The following is a 20,600-nucleotide window of genomic DNA, read 5'->3' on the forward strand; positions in this document are numbered from 1 at the left end:
TGTTGTCGACTGGCCCTATAGCTATTGACATTAGTTAGTGTTTTAATGTTGGCAATTAATTAATCTCTTGAGTGTTTTTTCGTTTTGGTTAATGGTCTCCACGCTAAGAAGCATTTGACTATTTGAGGCGAAGAATTATTCAAAAGAAAGGATTGCGGGTGAACTTGTGATATACGTTTCTCCTAGAGGAGTAGCATAAACCACTCTTCTAAGAATGTCGTAAGGGTCGAACGATGATTAATTAAATTTGCAATGTAGTCAAATTTTATGGTTAATCCATTGATTAAGTAAGTAACAAGGATTCTTTTGGCAACCATATCATCAGTATCTAGAAAATATCAACAATGCATTTGATTCGAGTGCAATATGAGGTGATATAAAAGTCGTCAATGGTGATTGTGTTCAACTCATTATCAAGTTACATGAATTTGTCATATTCATCATCATTGAAAAAAGTTTCCAAATCGATTTAGTATTGTCTAGTTGTGGCATTGCGTTTAAGAATTATCTAAAAAGTAAAGGGGTATCCCATATTTATTTTTAGGGTAACCCAATTTTTTCCCGGGGTACTTGGGTTTCCTCGGTTCAGTTTCGGTTTTAAACCCAAACCTTAATCGAATCCTTAGCTAACCTCAAGTCTTGTTATATAAACATGAAGTTGAAATATATTTTGATACTAGAATCGACGTGGGATTCAAAGTAGATATCAAATGAAGTATGATGATAACATGTTTATATAATAGATAAAAATGGTTGAGTTTACATATGTTTGGCGATGTGGGATAGAATAGGTGGGAAAATAAAATAAAAATAAACAAAGGATATGCAAGGAGCAAGAATTGAACTTGAGAGCTGTAACAATGTAAATTTTCAAACCAAAATTTTCAAATTTTATGTGACATCCCCAATTTCACGGCCAGAAAAGACCGATTTGTTTATGCTTTGTTTTATAAAATCAGAGTAATCCTTTGATTAAAAGAGTTGCGGAATTTGTTCCCAAAACAAAATATGATAACAATTTATCAAAACATTTCTTAAAGAAAATGTATTTTCATTAAATAACAAAACTCGGGATGTCATGTTCTGATACAAACCAAAAGCATAAACAGTACAAAATAGACCTTACAATAGTTATTTACAACTACTGATCTATAATCCAAAATATCTTGATAAGTCATCCAACTTATGCTCTGGTGCCACTACCTGTAATACAAAGAAAACTGAGTAGGTCAGGCTTGGGAGCCTGGTGAGCATATAGGGTTTTCAACCCACAAATAATAAATTTATTATGGTTAAACATTAAACAATCAACCAAATTTCTTATCCCCATTATCTTCTTTATTCTTAAAGATCTTAAGAATCATCTATCCTTTACTCATTCATTCCTAAGGGTTATCCTAAGGAATATGCACAAAGTCCATATGTTCCTATGGCGCAGCTGCCTATGTTATTTATTAGGCGCAGCTGCCAATAACATCATTTATTCTCTAATTGGTATAGTTGTCAATATTATTTATTAGGCACAATTGCCAACAACATCATTTATTCTCTAATTGGCACAGTTGCCAATATTATTTATTAGGCGTAGCTGCCAATGTTATTTATTAGGCGCATTTGCCAATAACATCTATATCATCTTTCATCCCTTATTCTTCATCTACCCATGTTTTACCCAACATATTTGTAGATATAAAATACATATACATTTTAAAACCTGTATAAAACATTCATTCAACATTCCTCTCAAATAAACAAACAATATATATTCACATAGCACGTATTTCATATAAAATACTTCATATCTATGTAAGATGAAAGTAATTATACACTAACGTGATAAAACGATGATCGGACAGCACTACGACTCTTAAAGTAACATTCTTCGATGAAACCAGGATATCTTCAAAAACCGGGCTTCTCGCGGGCAGAGTTTCGGCTTAAAAATCTTTTCTTCTCGGGATCTTCGGGGCTTCGGGACTTGCTTCGGGTGTCGGGATGATACCGGGGCTTCGGGGGTACAACTTGCCAAGAAAAGGAAGAATAAGGGTGAAAGAGAAGAAATTGAGAAACCTTCCCCGACTGGCCTCACATCCTATTTATAGGGTGAGGCTGGCCTCAGAACGCAACGCGTTCCCTCTAGGAACGCAGCGCGTTCCCTGAACGTTGGGCGTTCCTCCGAACGCAGCGCGTAGGAGCGGGGGCGAGGGTCTTATCCGATGACAGCTTAGTCACCGACGACGTGGCCCAACCGAGGCCAAGTAAACGAACACGGGGCGTTCCCTCTTCGGATAAGCTTCGAATTATTTATTTATTTTTATTTAAAAACTTCAAAAAATTCATATCTTTTGCATACAAACTCCATTTTTGACGTTCTTTATATCCACACGTAGGTGAGACTATGCTCTACATCTTTCATTTAGACTCCGTCGGCTAATTTTGACTTTATTTTTATTACATTATTTTTAGTAGGCCGGGACAGGAAAACTCCGTTAGAAATTCATAACTTCTTCATCTGATGTCCGTTTTCGTCTGTGTTTTTACCATTGCACTACTATCGACGAGATCTTCGATTCTCGTTTAGATTGTCTCAACTAGAAATCCCTCGATCTCATATTCGAACTTTGGGTTGCATACTGCTAAGCTGAAACTTAGAAAAATTATAACTTCCTCATACGAAGTCAGATTTAGACGTTCTTTTTATGCGCGCTCTCGGTTTAACGTATTCTACGAATTTCGTTTAGATCGCTAAGGCTAAAAATCGCTCTATCGTAAATTCACTATTTACGTCGCCCTGTGTCGTGCCGGTTCTGTCGTGAAACTTCGACAGGTCATAACTTCTTCGTTATAACTCGGATTTTGGCATTCTTTATATATCCGGAATCCTTGTAACATATACTACAACTTTTATTAAGACTATTCGTTCTAAATAATATTCTATCAAAAAGTCGTTTTCGACACTTATTGTCTCATAATTGACTAACCCTGATCTACAGGCGTTACAATTATCTCCCCATTAGGATGATTACGTCCCGGAATCATCAACGACATAGGTCTGGTATAATGACTCCATACATCATCTTTCCATCCTAAGTAATAACCGTAATCTATATGTTTTCTTCGAACGAGTATCTAGCTTTTGGACTTCTCGATCGCAGGTAGCGCTCGATCCTGCATCTGCTCTTTGTACTATGTTGGACGCTCAATCGTAACCTTCGAATTACAAAATAAATCCTTATTGAGTACTCCTTTTTCTTCTTAGGATAAGTACTTTCCTTTATCTATTGTAACAGACCGATCGGTCATGCTCTAATGATCTCTCATCGCATGATGCAACGCTTTGACTCAAGTCTCTTAAAGTCAAATTCCAGAATGGAATATACTTTCCTTCATATTCTAATGTAATATAATCACATTTTAGCCTGTAGCATTTCTAGCTACCAATTTCTCTAACAACGAGCGTGATACTATTGATCACTTTGATTTCAATCTTCTGACTTAAGTCAGATGGTACATCGAACTTGGTTCTCCGAACCACGTAACAAACTCCTCGTAGTCGGACTTAATTTGATATGACCACTTAGGTTAGATTAACATTCATCTTCTGAGTCATTACCGAAATGATGGTAACGACATACCTGAATAAAACGGAATCAATTACTAGCTTCTTGGTAACCTTGTGACTTTCCCTGATCCAAGCGTGAGTCCTGTGCTTCCGGTAGTATAGGCCTCTATTGTTGGATTAATGTCTAAGTCCATAACTATATTTGGTATGTACTTGACCCGACTCGGCATGGTCCATTTGGGTTGCACTTCACCGACACAATTTATATGGATAGTCTTTTGAGAATAGTATATTTATGATTTATATTAATATATTATAAGTTCTAATATATTAATATATAATCATATTATTTAATTAGTATTGATCAAGAATTAATTTATAATTAATTAAATGATCAAAAGGAACTAATTAAATATGGACTCTTAGATATATATATATATGTGTAGTGGGCCAAGTTCATTTAGGTTGGGCTAAGTCTTCATGGATAGTCCATGGAGCTTTAACCCATGGATCCTAGGAAATGAAAGGTCATGGGTATTAGGGTTTAACCCTAATCCTCCACACTATATAAAGGGTCTTATGGTTCATGAAATTATGTTAGTGGCTAGTGTGGATACACTAAAGAGGGCAATAACCGATTTCATAGTGTGAGCCAAGTATCCATATTCTCTAAAGGTTTTCCAAGGTGTTTTGGTGATTTGTGATTCCATTTGAGGCTTCCACACTATTGGGGCTAAGCTCTTAAAGCTGGAAGAAATCAAGCACCAACAATGAGGTATGTAATTCTACTAGATTTTATATTACATGTACTTTATATTATGCTAGTTAGGATGAAACCTTGGAATATTTAATATTTGCATGTATAATAGAGAAAACATAGATCCAAGGTTTATAGGGTTGCATGTACACCATAGGAGTGTTAGAATGCTCAAAACCCAACAGTGGTATCAGAGCCATGGGTTGTTTTCTGTTATATTGATGCAAATGTTTTATTTTCAAGTTGAAAAAAAAAAGAAAAAAAAACATGACGTTTGTCAAATTTTAAGATAATTACTTGTTGTGTGAAAAACTAATTATTTGTAAAATTTGAATCATTTGCTATATGAGTTGAATTAGGTCAAATTTAGTAAAAGATAAAATGATATGATTATTTTATTAGTTTTAAAAGTTTGATCTAAATGTTTTAAAGAGTTACAAATTTTGTCATAAAATTTTAGAGCTCAAAAGTTTTTTTTAAAGTTGTGATCTTAAGTGTTTTGAAACCTCCATAAGTTATGGATATGAAAGTTTTTTTTTTAAAAAAAAAAATTGATTTAAAGTTTTTATGGAGTTACAAAATTTGGAGTTAATGTTTTAAAGAATTCCATAACTTATTCTTAAGTTATGGAACATGAAAAGTTTCATCATAAAACAAGTATTTAACTCCATAAGTTATGGAATCCAAAGGTTTTCAAGAGTTACAAAACTTGCCCTCAAGTTTTGGAATTTGGAAAAAACTTTTTATGAAAAAAAAGAATTGAATTCTAAAACTATTGGGTTCATAACTTAAACAATTAATTAAATGGTTTTAATTTTGAATTTAATAATTGGAATTATGATGTTTTATTGAATAATTCAAATTAACTCTTATGGACTTTATTAATAGTTAAATAAAGCGTTTAATTAAAAGAGTATTATTAAATCCATAAATAAAGATATGGTTTGAGTTTAATTAAATTAAAAGTTTAGTTTAATTAATAGATTAAACCACCAAGTATTTTAAATGTCTAAAATACACCCTTATACTATTATAATATTAAAAGTTTAATATATTATATGTATAAGAGCAAGTCGTCGTACCAATAGTAGACCTCATTCACGAAGCCGGTCTATAAGGGGGGTATAAGGTTACTGCCTATAAAATGGCAGTTTAATGGGTGTCCACTCTCACCCACCGCTTCCTTGACCGGTGGATGGTCGTTAGCCGAACAGGTAGGACAAGGACTATAATTCTCCCTTCATTATAAGTATAATGATAAATACTAAGTAACTAAACACTTATAAATTCTCAATCTTAGTTACTTAGGAAAATGTGAATAAGGTGCTAATCCATGAAATTACACTTTGCACTTTGTTTAAGCTGTTAGTGGAGCGTGTGTGGTTGACCGACACACTAACCTGGACTTAACAAGGTAGGCAAAGGGTAACTTAATGTTTATCATAGTATCGTTGGAGCGTGTGTGGTTAACCGGCACATCGATTGAGGGGTAAATATTAAGGGTACCAAGTATATTTGCATGGTTACTTCACACCTTGTTTTGTGATCATCGGCATCCCAGTCACAAAACCTGAAGGGCACACTCGAGATTGAAACATGCCATTGAAAAGTTCAATGAATCTCAAAAGAATCTAGGAGTTTCAAAACCAATTAAAACCTAATAATACATTTCGTTTATCTTGGTGGAAATTGGTGAATCGTCATTCACCTACCTTCAAATATTTTATAGCTTGGATTACAACATCCCTCTTCCAAGTTATAAAATAGTTTGTTGGGTCCTAGCCTTAATATATCATATTGGGTGTTATATTAAGGACTTAAATCAACTTTATGTGAATTTCTCCCATTGTTGATGTCTAGTTTAGACAACAAAACCAAGCTTTCCTAATGAATATGACTTCCCGAGTTTGGCTCATGGAAGTCATACTTCTCTTCCTCCACCTCCTCCAATTATTCTCCCTAACCCACAAGTTCAAGGTCACTCAAGCCCTAATGGCAAGCAAGGTCTATGTGTGATCACATCTTAGAGATGAAGTCACATATTGACAAGCCGGGAGAGTTGGGTGTCAAAGTCTTGAGAAAGTTGGATGTTCAATCACTTTCTAAGTCACATAGTGAGTTCCTTTGGGACTACTATGAAACAGACTATGACATGAACCTTAATGATCATATCTATTTGCTTGGTGTTGCTGAATCAGCAATGATTTGGAACGATAGTAAAGCAAATTTGATTAGAAGATCAACTTCCAAAAAAAAAAAATTATGGACAGTGACAATGGTGACACTGGAAATCCAGAAAAAGCATTCTCTTCCCAATGGAAAGGGATTGGCCATAGTCAACCCGGTTGACCAAATGGTAAAGAGAAAGGATAAGTCTGAGATAGTCATATAGGTGACTAACCGCCTGTTCTCTCGGAAAGTAGAATCGCAGATTGAGCCTGCTCCAGCCCCAGCTCATTACCAAAGGGTCCATATGTTTATTTTGCCAAATGAAGGGGCGTTGATTGCAAAGCTGCCAAATTTACCTAAGGATGTTAAAGTCAATAAGTTTGACTCTACATCAGGTAGAGCTCATTATCTAACTCTGTTAAGTTCTATTCTGAGATCCTCATTACATGATGTGACTGGGTCACATGTTGATGTTTTAAGAATCAAAGAATAGAGAGAAATCTTAAAGGAAGTATATGCTGACTCTGATCGCGAAGGTGGATTTCGATCGCATCAGAATTTTAAGCAGTTGCTTAAGAAGTTATGATATATTGCTAAGGAATAGACAACAACAATTTTCCATGTGGATTGTAAGGATAAGTTTTTCCGCAAAGTTTTAAAATAAAAGAAAATTGTTTAATTTTATTTATTTGAAGTATCCTTACAATGGCATTTGTGGGAAATTGTTGCTTATATGATTCCACTGACAGCAATATTGGAAAATGGATTTGATTCTTTCATTTGTGGTAGTGTCTAAATTTACCAAATCAGGAAAGTTCCTCATCACCCAAGTTTCAATTGGACCGCAACTTGGAATCATGCAAGTTGAATAATATGATGAATGAGAACTTTCAAGCATTGGAAAATCAAGACTAATTACTTGTTCATACGAATGTGTGAGTCAAGTGAAGGACTAAAGGGATCGAGTACACATTCTTGTGTACTGGTCATGTCCACCACAAAGCTCGTTAAGACTATTTTATTTACTAAAGTTTAGTAAATATGGTTATACTTACAAGTTTAAGTATAATTCTGAAACATGGAAAAGTCTCAATGTATGGCAGAACGAATGGGAAGAATCAAATTAGGCAGAAAGATAAAAGTTTCTCAAATCTGAAAAAATGGGAAAGTACTTTAGTATCATGTTTGTGATCATCTTAATGATTTAGAAATCATATCAAAGTTAGTCCTCTAAAGGTCATCTTAGTGCATTCTTATGACTAAGAAGAGGAGTCATGAATTGTTGAAATGGTTAGATCAGGAAGATGAGTCATACTTCGTTCCAAAACAATTCTTAGAGTCATACTCCAAGATTGTAACTTGAGTGACATATCTTAAAGAAAGGTTTAAAACACTTGTCAAATGTAAGAGTAAAAGTGTCCTACTCTTGTACATTTGAAATTGGTAAGTTGTGATGTTTTGGATAAAACAAAGACCAACTAAGGCCAATTGTGTGAAGTGTTTGTCTTGATAAAGAATCTGCACTATCTCTTGAATATTTGGCAAGATAGTCTTATATGTCAAGAGGATAGTGGGAGTCTTAAAGATCCTAAAAAGAATTTCAAGAACTAATCAAGAATAAAACCTGAAGTTCTTCACTAGCACACGACTTGAGGTTTATAACCTATCGTGTTGACATATTCTGTGCCCATTCCAGTTAAAGTTGGCTTTGCATAGGAGTTCTGAAAGTTCTCAATTTGTTGCATAACAACTTGGAAGCAATGGAAGGCCTTGTACTGCCATGTGGCAAGAAGTTAAGATTGCATAAGTTCAGTCCATATGAGTTTGGATTTGTTATTATCCTTGTCTTGTGACTATGGTTTTGACGATTCACATGGATAAGAACACATACACCATAAAATCTAAGGGTCATAAGGTTTCTCTCCGATTCATGAAAATGATGGTGAGGAAACACTTCCACCAAGTAGATTTGAAGCAGATGGCAAAAGGTCTAAACAATTGAGACTATGATTACGACATCTTTTTTCGTAGTTCTGAAATTGTTTAGACACGCATGAATGCTATCTAAGGAAAGGTGTATGATTTTGATAAAGTTTTATCAAAGCATCTCGTATTAGAAATCTGAACTTTGGTAAGAAAGTCAATAAAGTATTGATTTCTAGAAGTCCAGCTGATTTCTGAGTACATGTCAAAGCTAGTGGGAGCATAAGTGTTATGCTAATAATCATCATGTTAGTGGGAGCATGATAATTATTGTTAGTGTTGCAAGTTAGCAATGTTAATTATAGAAAACAAAAGTTTCAATTCGTGAGGCTGCAGGGATTGAAAAAGTTGTTTTGCTATAATTAAGGGAGAGGATATACTTCATTTCAGTTCTAAAGGCTTAGATTGAGACCTTAATCATCTTTAGTCAAGAATATATATATGAATTTCATGTTGGATTGGTTCAACTTAAGGAAATTCTATATATTGCGTTCTCAAAATTCGATTATGATTACGGCATCCCTCTTCATAGTCAAATTTTGAAAACATGGCAAATAAAAATATTGTAGCAAAAGACTGGTCTAGAATCATGTCTTTATGTGAGACATCATGAATCGTGTACCATTTGCTTTGGGTACAGGATCGATTGCATGTGCTATAATATTTGTCATTTCTAAATTTTGCCAAATGCCCAGAGGCATTAAGAAGGGAAAAGGTCTAGAATTGGATATGACTAAAATGATTAAGCAATTGTCGAGGACAATCTGAGGTTTACCAAAGATTGGTTGCTCAGGGACAGTTGGAAGTATAGTGCTAATTTTGGAAGGACCATATTGACATATTCTGAAAAGAGGCATCTCTTATTCAGAAGTGATAGTCAAAATGAGAATATGGAGTTGTCTCCATAGGTGGAAGTTATCTGTGTAAGATTAGAAAACTTAATGCAAGAAGCATGTCCAAAGCAATGTACTTTGAATATGAGACTTAGTTTCCATGGAGTTGATCTCCATTGGAATACCTTATAATGACTGTTGACAAGTCTTTGTGACTTTGTACATATTCATTACAGGAGGGTGAGTGCATATAAGTTTAAAATCTAAACAGATTTCGATAAATGAAGGGAATTTGAAATTCTCACATTTTTCGATAAGGATTTGGGAGGGTGAAATTAGAATCATTGAAATTATGTTCAATTGGTTTATTTCACAAAGTAAGGATCATAGACAAACATAGAGTGCATACTTGGTGTATGGCAAAGCTATTGTTTAAGAAAAACATAGTGTACATGCTTGGAGCATGGGACAACTAGTGTTTTTAATTCAAGTATAAAGTTGAAAAAATCGAAACAATGAATAATGAGTAATCAGTATGGTGATAAATAAAAGTGTTTATTTATATTCATAGGGTTTGATACCATATTTGATTCATTTATTCTTGTGTTTCACTTTGCATGTTTTGACTTCCAGAATAACTAAGTCGCTCTTCCTGAATGATTAAGTTATTCAAACCATCCACAATCGGTCATATGTTGGAAGTAGATATGAATCAAGACTGTCATGGGTTGGTTTGTAGAGGTCCAAGTTGGTGGACAAAGTGGTGCTACAACACTCATGAGTGCTCATAAGTTCTGAGTATTGGATTCAACCCGCGCTCATTTGAATCACTTCATGGATTTTATCACGAGTGATCATGAGACGATAATATCTTATATTCTTCAAACCTAGAGATATGAGTTGTTACTATGAGTTGGTTATACATTGATTGCACGAAAACGCATTTGGTAACTCGATGTTATAAAACGTGCCTTTGTGTATGATTCAACAAGTAGTAGAATAAGCCATATGAGTCGAAGTTTATCCATTCCTTTTACCTTCGGGATAAAAGCGATATCTGTGGGCCCCTCGATGATTTAGCAATGACACATGTGAGTGCTTGGCCAAGCCAGGATTGATTTGATTTGTTCAATCAGTCAGTCATCATAAATCGAAAATCGGGAAACAACAAATGGACAGAGAGAATGATTATAATCCATGTCTCAGTCCATATGATATCTAGAATGGAGGAATATATGATCCCTTATCTAATGGACAAGTCATTGACAAAGGTCAGAGTTCATTGACAAGATCAGTGTTCGACAACGGCTTTAAGAGCTACGATTGCCAGTTGGTTTTTGAAGTCATACTCAATAATAGTTTTAGACTTATCCAAGTGGGAGACTGTTGGATTAATGTCTAAGTCCATAACTATATTTGGTATGTACTTGACCCGACTCGGCATGGTCCATTTGGGTTGCACTTCACCGACACAATTTATATGGATAGTCTTTTGAGAATAGTATATTTATGATTTATATTAATATATTATAAGCTCTAATATATTAATATATAATCATATTATTTAATTAGTATTGATCAAGAATTAATTTATAATTAATTAAATGATCAAAAGGAACTAATTAAATATGGACTCTTAGATATATATATATGTGTAGTGGGCCAAGTTCATTTAGGTTGGGCTAAGTCTTCATGGATAGTCCATGGAGCTTTAACCCATGGATCCTAGGAAATGAAAGGTCATGGGTATTAGGGTTTAACCCTAATCCTCCACACTATATAAAGGGTCTTATGGTTCATGAAATTATGTTAGTGGCTAGTGTGGATACACTAAAGAGGGCAATAACCGATTTCATAGTGTGAGCCAAGTATCCATATTCTCTAAAGGTTTTCCAAGGTGTTTTGGTGATTTGTGATTCCATTTGAGGCTTCCACACTATTGGGGCTAATCTCTTAAAGCTGGAAGAAATCAAGCACCAACAATGAGATATGTAATTCTACTAGATTTTATATTACATGTACTTTATATTATGCTAGTTAGGATGAAACCTTGGAATATTTAATATTTGCATGTATAATAGAGAAAACATAGATCCAAGGTTTATAGGGTTGCATGTACACCATAGGAGTGTTAGAATGCTCAAAACCCAACATCTATTACCATTCATACCTACTCATACTCGTCCCAAGTATTGTCCCGCAGTCAATCCAAGTCACCATACAAGAAAATCACACAATCATCCAACACATCAGATAACAAAACTAGGGTTTATATTATTTCTTGAAACGATTACACCAAGGTTCAAGTTCACCCTATACTATGCCTCTAATAGGCTACACTACATGTTACTATTCACATTGCTACTTCATAACTTGATCTTTGGATATAAAATCCTTATTCCTGATCCCTTGCATCGTCACCTGCTTCATTAAGGATCATTGGGAATGCTCTTGCCTTTGGCTTTAGCGGCGCATTTTGCTTTGTAGCTCCTTTCATCTTTGGGCAGTCTTGCTTGAAGTGCCCTTCCTCACTACATTTGTAACATACCCTTTTGTTGAATGTACATTCATTGGCGTAATGCCCATGCTTTCCACACTTGAAACATGTAACCTCCCCGCCACATTTTCCCAAGTGTTTCTTCTTGCACTTATCACACCATCTTGCTTCATCTCCTCCTCCTTCTCCAAACTTTGAAAATTTTCTTTCCTTGTTGGAACCTAAAGTTCCTTGAAACTTCCTTTTCTCGCCAACTTCAACCTTGCTGGCGGCTCTTCCCTTGATCATATCTTCGACAGACTTGGCAGCCCAGATAGCTGCCTCTAGAGTAAGTGCCTGACGCACTGGCACTGCATACTCCCATGGAAGTCCCTTTGCATACCTATCGATTTTGGTCAACTCGTCTGGGACAATATGCAAAGCAAACTCCATTTCATCTGTGAAGTTATTGGTGTATTCATCAATGGACATGCTTCTCTTTTTCAATGTTAGAAATTGGTTCTTTAGCTCAAGCAGATTTTAGGCCGAGCAGTACTAGCGCTTGAAATGCACCAAGAACTCTGCCCAAGTCAGTTGTAGTGGCTCATTAGGGCTTAGAGTCTTCCCCAAAGTGTTACACCAGCGAACAACGCCACCTCTGAACTGACGCATTGCAAATATGGTTTGTAACTTGCCTTGACAACCACATGTCATGAAAGCCAATTCCATTTCCGAGATCCAATCCATTACTCCGTCGGGATCTTCCTTTCCAGTGAAAGTTGATGGCTTGCAAGTCATAAAGTCTTTATACTTGCATCTATTTCTCTCGACTCCATCGTCGTGGTTAATCCTCCTAACCACAAGCGGTTCAGTTTGACCAACAGAGCTACTGTAATTTCCTTCCTCATACTGATCATTATTGAGTTCAGGTTGTTCAACAGGCATTAAAGGTTCACTCCTATTGTTTAACAATAGTTGCCTCATTTCTTCCCTTTGTTCAGCCATCATTGCCTGAATCATGGCTTGTACTCCAGCCATGGTGATGGGTTCTACTTCAGCTGCTACAACTGATGCTTGCTCAATTACAGGTGGTTGATTCCTGTTTTCGTTTGCGTTTCCAACCCCACTTCTATTTCTTTCCATTATTGATCTATACACCGAATAAGGTGAATTTAGATCCTCGTTCACGATAGATATTCAAATCATCCTTATCCCTCTGAAATGTTTACATGCTAGTTCTAATATCGTAGTCGTGCGCTTAGAATCCTAAACACATAAGGTTTCCAGATCCCGTCGGCAACAGACCATAGATCTGAACAAACAATATCATATATGGAAAACATATAACATTTTAGCACATAAAAGCATTTTAGGCAACTTTCCTAAAATATACTAGTGCTCGTGTCTAAAATATGGTAGACACTCATCTCACAATCATCGCGTAGCATTCTAAATGTAAGTCTAGAAATCCTACAAATTCCTAGTTCGCTTAAACTAATGCTCTGATACCAACTGTGACATCCCCAATTTCACGGCCAGAAAAGACCAATTTGTTTATGCTTTGTTTTATAAAATCAGAGTAATCCTTTGATTAAAAGAGTTGCGGAATTTGTTCCCAAAACAAAATATGATAAGAATTTATCAAAACATTTCTTAAAGAAAATGTATTTTCATTAAATGACAAAACTCGGGATGTCATGTTCCGATACAGACCAAAAGCATAAACAATACAAAATAGACCTTACAACAGTTATTTACAACTACTGATCAATAATCCAAAATATCTTGATAACTCATCCAACTTAAGCTCTGGTGCCACTACTTGTAATACAAAAAAAAACTGAGTGGGTCAGGCTTGGGAGCCTGGTGAGCATATAGGGTTTTCAACCCACAAATAATAAATTTATTATGTTTAAACATTAAACAATCAACCAAATTTCCCATCCCCATTATCTTCTTTATTCTTAAAGATCTTAAGAATCATCTATCCTTTACTCATTCATTCCTAAGGGTTATCCTAAGGAATAGGCACAAAGTCCATCTGTTCCTATGGCGCAGCTGCGCCTAATAAATAACATAGGCAGTGTCTATGGCACAATTGTTCCTATGGCACAGCTGCGCCTAAGGGTTATCCTAAGGAATAGGCACAAAGTCCGGGGGTGGAGGACTTCATGTATAGTATCACAACAACGAGTATAATAGTGCTCAAAGTAAAGACAACCAACATAAATATAATTGAAAAAGTTACGCCATAGTATGAGTTTACATGTTTCTAAATCAATTACATTATGTTGACAAAAATGAAATGTTTGATTCCTTAGCGTCCCATCCTCAAATGCCACTGATTTTCTGTTTTACTGATTTCCTGTGAATACAAGTAGTTTTGAAAGAGTGTCAACAATTAAGTTGGTGAGTTCATAAGAGTTTTATTTGATAAAGATGTCATTTTCCTTGTAAAAGTGAATAAATATGATTCCAGAAAATCCAGTATTTTCTTTATAAAACGTGTAATGAAAGCTCCTACGTTATGCAATAATGTACCCTAGAAAGACCCATAGATTCCCTCTATAATAACCCAGTATATATAAGTTATATAAAATTTAAGTTAAATAAACCGTCGAATATAATGGGTCTGCCCTAGGTCCACAACCAAACAAGGAACAGGAAGTAAGGCAGACCCACAAATTCTAAGTCGATCGCAACTAAATTCTTATATAACTCTAACATATACATTTAGCAATTATAGCCGGAAACTAACAAATTCTAGAAGAATTGTAGTTTTAATATCACAAAACCATTTTGTGTAAACCTGATACTTTGTATTCGTACCCCGTTTATATGAAAACCCGGTACTTTGTAATGTACCCCTTTTGTATGAAAACCCGGTACTTTGTAATTTACCCCTTTTGTATAAACCCGGTACGTTGTATTCGTACCCCATTTATATGAAATGAAAACCCGGTACTTTGTAATGTACCCCTTTTGTATAAACCCGGTACTTTGTAATGTACCACTATTTGTATAAAACCGGTACTTTGTAATGTACCCCTTTTGTATAAACCCGGTACTTTGTATTTGTACCCCGTTAATGAAAATCCCGGTACTTTGTAATGTACCTCTTTTGTATAAACCCGATACTTTGTATTCGCACCCCGTTTATTCGAAATGAAAATCTTTTGTAATGAGTTCGAACTGTAAATGAAACAAAAACTATACCTATTATGGTTTATCAAAATGTTTGTATTGTATATGCAACCTAACTATACCTATTATAGTTTAGCTTAATTGTTCGTGATGTATAATAGACTCAACCATACTTATTATAATTTATTATAATTATTTGTAGTGGTAGTATTTCTTTGTATATGATTCATACTTTTAAACTAACGTAAATAATAAGTACAATCAGAAACATGTATTCAAATCATACTACACACCTTGCTCAGCAAGTTACAAGGTGTAAATAGGATTGTTAACTATTTTATAGTTTTTAACCTTTTCTGTTTCCTGCTATTGGAAAATTTATAGAAAAATCCCCAGAGGTTGAAATTTAGATCCATAAACTCTGAGGGTTTAAAAAATGTGTCTAGTTTGTTCAAAATTTTTATTATGATTTTTAGATGTCTCTAACTTGTGTGAAAATGTTCATATTCACAGACTGGTCCGAATTCGTAGCTACAGTGATAGACAGTTTTGTAAAAATCACCATAAATTGTAGAAAAATCGTATGGACATGTGCAAGTAAGCATTTTAAATGTATAAACCAGAAATATTTGAATCTAATACAGTTTTGAAAACTAAAAAGGTTAAGATGTTCAAAACAGTCCGTGAATGGAACTGGACTTTTCTGTAGAAAGTTGATGTTTGAGTTTTGTTAAATTTTAGGTAATTTAACTTGTATTCTCCCCCTAAAACTTCAAGAAAATATGAATATGTGGGGGTATGAACTCAGCTTGAGTGATTTCAAAAAATGGATGATGAAGAAAAGGAGTTTCCAAGTCAAGAACACTTGGGAGATGCTTGAAGATTCGAAGATTCTATGAACAAATATGACGATATTTGTGTAAGGAATCCATAATTTGAGTGAAAGGATGTAAGATAACCAAGTTTAGGATGAATTTACTTACCAAAATTGGAGGAGAGTGCTCAAGAACAGCCTTCAAATTCGAGTTTAGAGAGAGAAAGTGAGAGAGAGAAATGGGTTTGATTCTTGGTGAAAGTGTGAAGAATGTGGGAGGAGAAGTAAAGATTTCCAGCCTTGATCACCCTCATATGCTGGAGAAAGAGGGTGAAAGGATAAATAATTGACTAAGTAGTGATGAATAGTGACCGGGTATGGTCTTGGAGTGGGTGTGGGGGATTGTTTGTGTCATAACTTAAAGGTAAAGTCAACACTCCACCTCAATATCTTACCCACTAGATTTTATTCTTAGATAAAGATTTCCCTTAAAATGTGCTTAAATTATGAATATATAGTGTTTTATATGTTAAAATATGAGTTTGGGTGAAAATCCCACGTCAAAATCATGAAAAACGGGCTTAAAACGCGAAAGTGGTCGAAAATCGGGAAAAAGGTGCGAAACTGTGAAAAATCCGAGTGAAGGACCGAAGTTTCGGTCCCTAAGAAGCCTAGAACTAAAGGTGGGTTTGGCCGGACAGATTCGTAGGCGAAGCATCAGAAGGATCCGAAACCGAAAGCGACGAGGCGAAGGCGAGGTTCGGTTTTGGTTTTATGCGAGTTTCGGTTTCGGTCAGAAGGTTCGGTCCTGCGAGTTCGGTTTCGGTCCTCCGAGGTTCGGTTCTTCAGGTTTCGGTTTTCAAGCAATTTCGGCTCTTTGAGAAGGTACGGTTCCTAGGGCTGCCTTCGGTCCTCGCAAGGGGTTTCGGTCCAGGAGGCTTCTTAGGGTTTCGCTTCTTAGGGTTTCGCCTCTAAGAGGGTTTCGCTTCTATAGAGCTGTTTTTCAAGAAATCTTCCCGTTTTGCGCGGTTTTTGACTAAGTTAAGGGTCGGGATGCTCCCAAATGATTATAAAGAGTTGAGGGAGGTTATGAGAGAGATTTTGGAGAGATTTGAGATAAAGAGAGATAGAGTGAGAGAGATTTAGAGAGACTTTGTTTGTGACCTTTGCGAGTGTTTAGCTTCGAAATGCAAGGTTTGTAAACCCCATTAAACCTCGTTATGATTGTTATATGCCCCCGAGGGTTATGGAATAATGTTTTATCGAGTAGTTTCATCACTTACCCCGATTAGGGTTTAGAATTTCTGAACTTACGAACTTTCCAAGTGATAACTCCTTATTAAAATAACGAGTTGTACAATAGTAACATAAAGTAAACCCTAATACACAAGGGTTAGATGAGTTGACCGGTTTGACTTGTTGACTTTATTTGACTTTGACTTGACCGGAAATTGACGGTTGTCACATCATCCCCCCGTTAGAAGGAATTTCGTCCTGAAATTAGCGTTTTGACTGGGACTTCAAGAATTTGGGGAAAGATGGGGGGTATTTTTCTTAATATTTGACATTGATATGGTAAGGACCAAGTTAACTTATGTTTACGCTAGCCATCAAAGATTCACCAGTAAAAATCCTGAGTTTTTATATAAATGATACGACTTATTCGGGTTTTGTCATGTCCTCTAGATCCATTGTTGATAAACCCTAAATTGACACTAGTCTTAGAAAAGATTTAAAACCTACATGTGGTGGTTAGAAACACGTACCGCTATTTACGGGTTGTTCCGAGGGAGTTTCTCCTGCGGTGATCATAAGCACCCTTCCACCATCACCAACATGTCATGCTCTTGGGCAGTCCCTTTTAAAGTGTCCCGTTTTGCCGTACTCGTAACAGGCTGGGCTTACTCCAGTGCCGGGGACCTGAGTGATGGGTTGTGCTGGTGCCCTACAGAAACGGACAGTGTGCCCCTTCCTATTGCAACTCTTGCAATGCATCTCCCGACAAACCCCAGTATGATGTAAGTTACACTTGTTGCATTTCGGAAGGGTTCCAACGTATCGATTTATGGGTGCTGGAGTGGCATGGGTTGTGGCAGCATGAACAGCAACGATCTGTTTCTTCTTAGTGGAGTTCTGGGATGGTTGGTCCTTCTTGTTGTTCCAGAACTTCCTTTTGTTCTTTCCCCCTCTTGCTTGTTCAGGGGTGGTTGTCACAGTGTCATGGCTGGCACTATGGTCGATGAGTCGTTGTGCCAGCTCCTTGGCACTGTCGAAGGTAGTTGGTTTTGAGGCCAACACCCTATTTTGAATTTGGGAAGACAATCTCCAAAGGTATCGTTCCACCTTTTTGTCTTCCGGGGTGACCATAGTGGGACACAGGAGTGCTAGATCACAGAATCGGGCGGTATAAGTTGCAAGGTCAGAGCCTGTCATCTTGAGGTTCCACAGTTCTTGCTCCAGCTTTTGCACTTCACCCCTTGGGCAATACTCTTTCAGCATCATTGCCTTCAAATCCTCCCAGCTTATTGAGTTAGCCACTGTAAGCGTCGGTGACTTAACGTGGCCGTTCCACCAAGTAAGGGCCCGACCGGAGAAAGTGCAAGCTGCAAATTTGACCTTGCTTGCTTCGCAGCATGCACAAATTTCGAAGACCGATTTGATATTTTCGAACCATTTCATCAGTGTGATGACACCCCCGCTTCCATTGAAGGAATCGGGTTTGCCACTAGTAAAATCCTAGTATGAACATTCCTTCGTACGCCCCGTACTGTCCCCATGGTTGGAGTTTGTGGCACCAGATCCAACACCACCTGTACCATTCGTACCAATTTGTGACATTGCGGCAGCCACGGTTGTTGTTACGGCCGCTTGGAACATTACGGGATCGAACTGCGGAGGTGGTGGCAGAGGTGGTGGCGGTGCTGTGCTGCCGGAAGGTCTGGAATTTTTCTTTGGCGGCATAGTTCTGTCATAAGTTTGTAAAGACGAACAGACGGTAAGTCTCCAATAGCAGTGACAATTCGGATGTTATTGAACTAGATTTTTCTGTATTGTTTCCCGACTTAAATGTATTTTGTAAGCAATTCATAATGAAAGTCGATATAGATAAACTTATGAATTTAGTAGTAGTGACTCGAATATAATATTGTGATTTGTTCCATGCCTGATCCACTCCTAAGATCACCCGATGTATACCAGTTGTGTGTAATTAAGGTTTAATAGGCCGTTGAACTTAATGAGTTTGCCCTAAACCCACAACCAAACAAGGAACAGGACCTAAGGCGGACTCACAATTTCTAAGTCGATCGTCTCTTAATTACACATAACCTAGAGGTATACATTAAGTAACCTTAAAGTTACCATAAGCAGATCATTTGTAATACCAAGTTATGAAACATTTGTTAAATTCCCACTAAAAGAAAATGCATGCCAATTTCATTGATATAATCTTGTACACAGAGTTTGGTAAAAATTTGACCTGATAATAGGTCTACATTTCGTTAATGTAAGGAAAATTTTTGGAAGTGACACGAGCCCTTTGAATAGTGTAATCCCTAAATTTTAAGGGTCGAATTTATGTATATGACTGTAACACCCCAAAAATTCAAACTAATTTAAACTTTTAAAAACATTTCAAACCATTAAAAATTATTACAACTTTGTTTTCAAAATGTATAATATCAGAGTTTTTCCCAGAAACATAGACAAAACATGAGGAGCTGTACGATCACGCCTTCGCCTTGCCGCGATCCCCCGATGTACCTGAAACAATAAACTGAAACTGTAAGCCCGAGAGCTTAGTGAGTTCCTCCAAAATACCCATACCCACATCCATACACATATAATCGTAAACAACATACTATGGGTCCAGTCAACCATCTGGTTGGAATACCCAGGCCCTCAACCAACAGGTTGGAATGCCAACATACTATGAGTCCAATCATCCTTGGGATGGAATACCCCAGGCCCACAACCATCAGGTTGGAATGCCCACACACTATGAGTCCAATCATCCACGGGATGGAATACTCATGGCCCACAAGCTACAGGTTGGAATGCCCAGATCTATTCGCCTTCGCATAGAGCAGATAAGCCTCAACCACCAAACACACATGTGCACATATAACAGGTAATCACATAACAGCCTATAGATAATACTTGATCTAACGGATCATACCACACATCATACAATATTATCCTACCCTCTAGGATACCAATCTAAGAAATCGTACTAGCATAACATAACAATATAACAATCCAAAGGGCCGGCCTTGGTGCCTTAGACCCTTGAGTATTGTGAGGAAAACCCACCTCGCAACTGACGTCTGAAACTAGAAAGCTCAACTCCCGGATTGCCAACACGAACTCCACCACCTATAGTTACCATAAAACCCTTTTTCATAAATCTCCAAATTACCAGAATACCCTCAGAAGTCAACTGGTCAACTCTTGGTCAAAGTCAAAGTCCACAGTCAAAGTCAACAGTCCACGTTGACTCGACTCGTCGAGTGTAATTCACCGACTCGTCGAGTCCTTCCTGAACTCGAGAAGTCGTGAAATCCTTGATTGGCTCGTCGAGTTCCCCTTTAACTCGCCGAGTTCATACGTGTCCAAGAATTTAGGAGAAACCCTAGCCGACTCGCCGAGTCTTCGAACGACTCGCCGAGTTCAAGGCAATCTTCAACGGACTCGTCAAGTTTGTTCACCAACTCGGCGAGTTCACGACCATCTTCATATGACTCGTCGAGTTGACTATGCAACTCGCCGAGTCCTTGCAGACCTTCATCCATTCAGACACTTTTTAAGCCATGTCAAGGTTCCAAATTACAGATCCAAGCTTCTAACGCATGTTTATCACGTAA

Source organism: Lactuca virosa, chromosome 2 (genome assembly GCF_052849685.1).
Source record: "Lactuca virosa cultivar CGN04683 chromosome 2, Lactuca_virosa_CGN04683_v6, whole genome shotgun sequence".
In the NCBI taxonomy this organism is placed as follows: domain Eukaryota; kingdom Viridiplantae; phylum Streptophyta; class Magnoliopsida; order Asterales; family Asteraceae; genus Lactuca; species Lactuca virosa.